Genomic DNA, 2,500 nt, shown 5'->3' on the forward strand with positions numbered 1-2,500 from the left:
CAAATGTGTCTGCAAAGTTTCGTTACATTTCCCCAAGGGAATGATTTATAATGAATTTTTCTCCGAATCATCGCACCATGGTGCACCTTGATGCCCACCTTGGTGCCTCTTGATACCCACCTTGGTGCTTCTTGATACCCACCTTGGTGCCTCTTGGTGCCTCTTGGTGCCCACCTTGGTGCCTCTTGATGCCCACCATGGTGCACCTTGATGCACACCTTGGTGCCTCTTGGTGCCTCTTGGTGCCCACCTTGGTGCCTCTTGATGCCCACCATGGTGCACCTTGATGCACACCTTGGTGCCTCTTGATGCCCACCTTGGTGCCTCTTGATACCCACCTTGGTGCCTCTTGATGCCCACCTTGGTGCCTCTTGATACCCACCTTGGTGCCTCTTGGTGCCCACCTTGGTGCCTCTTGCTACCCACCATGGTGCCTCTTGGTGCCCACCATGGTGCCTCTTGGTGCCCACCATGGTGCACCTTGATGCACACCTTGGTGCCTCTTGATGCCCACCTTGGTGCCTCTTGATGCCCACCTTGGTGCCTCTTGATACCCACCTTGGTGCCTCTTGGTGCCCACCATGGTGCCTCTTGGTGCCCACCATGGTGCACCTTCATGCACACCTTGGTGCCTCTTGATGCCCACCTTGGTCCCTCTTGATACCCACCATGGTGCACCTTGGTGCCTCTTGGTGCCCACCTTGGTGCCTCTTGATGCCCACCATGGTGCACCTTGATGCCCACCTTGGTGCCTCTTGGTGCCCATCATGGTGCCTCTTCATGCCCACCCTGGTGCCTACCTGGTGCGTTTTTATGCACCCTGGTGCCCTCCTGGTGCGTTTTTATGCACCCTGGTGCCCTCCTGGTGCGTTTTTATGCACCCTGGTGCCCTCCTGGTGCGTTTTTTATGCACCATGGTGCCTACTTGGTGCGTTTTTCGCACCCTGGTGCCCTCCTGGTGCGTTTTTATGCACCCTGGTGCCCTCCTGGTGCGTTTTTATGCACCCTGGTGCCTACTTGGTGCGTTTTTATGCACCATGGTGCCCTCCTGGTGCGTTTTTATGCACCATGGTGCCCTCCTGGTGCGTTTTTATGCACCATGGTGCCCTCCTGGTGCGTTTTTCGCACCCTGGTGCCCTCATGGTGCGTTTTTATGCACCATGGTGCCCTCTTGGTGCGTTTTTCGCACCATGGTGCCCTCTTGGTGCGTTTTTCGCACCATGGTGCCCTCTTGGTGCGTTTTTATGCACCATGGTGCCCTCTTGGTGCGTTTTTCGCACCCTGGTGCCCTCCTGGTGCGTTTTTATGCACCCTGGTGCCCTCCTGGTGCGTTTTTATGCACCCTGGTGCCTACTTGGTGCGTTTTTATGCACCATGGTGCCCTCCTGGTGCGTTTTTCGCACCCTGGTGCCCTCCTGGTGCGTTTTTATGCACCCTGGTGCCCTCCTGGTGCGTTTTTATGCACCCTGGTGCCCTCCTGGTGCGTTTTTATGCACCATGGTGCCCTCCTGGTGCGTTTTTCGCACCCTGGTGCCCTCCTGGTGCGTTTTTATGCACCATGGTGCCCTCCTGGTGCGTTTTTATGCACCCTGGTGCCCTCCTGGTGCGTTTTTATGCACCATGGTGCCCTCCTGGTGCGTTTTTCGCACCCTGGTGCCCTCCTGGTGCGTTTTTATGCACCATGGTGCCCTCCTGGTGCGTTTTTATGCACCATGGTGCCTACCTGGTGCGTTTTTCGCACCCTGGTGCCCTCCTGGTGCGTTTTTATGCACCCTGGTGCCTACTTGGTGCGTTTTTATGCACCATGGTGCCCTCCTGGTGCGTTTTTCTGCACCCTGGTGCCCTCCTGGTGCGTTTTTCTGCACCATGGTGCCTACCTGGTGCGTTTTTCTGCACCATGGTGCCTACCTGGTGCGTTTTTCGCACCCTGGTGCCCTCCTGGTGCGTTTTTCTGCACCCTGGTGCCTACTTGGTGCGTTTTTATGCACCATGGTGCCCTCCTGGTGCGTTTTTATGCACCATGGTGCCCTCCTGGTGCGTTTTTATGCACCATGGTGCCCTCCTGGTGCGTTTTTATGCACCATGGTGCCCTCCTGGTGCGTTTTTCGCACCCTGGTGCCCTCTTGGTGCGTTTTTATGCACCATGGTGCCCTCTTGGTGCGTTTTTCGCACCATGGTGCCCTCTTGGTGCGTTTTTATGCACCATGGTGCCCTCTTGGTGCGTTTTTCGCACCCTGGTGCCCTCCTGGTGCGTTTTATGCACCCTGGTGCCCTCCTGGTGCGTTTTTATGCACCCTGGTGCCCTCCTGGTGCGTTTTTATGCACCCTGGTGCCTACTTGGTGCGTTTTTATGCACCATGGTGCCCTCCTGGTGCGTTTTTCGCACCCTGGTGCCCTCCTGGTGCGTTTTTATGCACCCTGGTGCCCTCCTGGTGCGTTTTTATGCACCCTGGTGCCCTCCTGGTGCGTTTTTATGCACCATGGTGCCCTCTTGGTGCGT

Source organism: Abrus precatorius, unplaced genomic scaffold (assembly GCF_003935025.1).
Source record: "Abrus precatorius isolate BTA unplaced genomic scaffold, Abrus_2018 Scaffold30, whole genome shotgun sequence".
In the NCBI taxonomy this organism is placed as follows: domain Eukaryota; kingdom Viridiplantae; phylum Streptophyta; class Magnoliopsida; order Fabales; family Fabaceae; genus Abrus; species Abrus precatorius.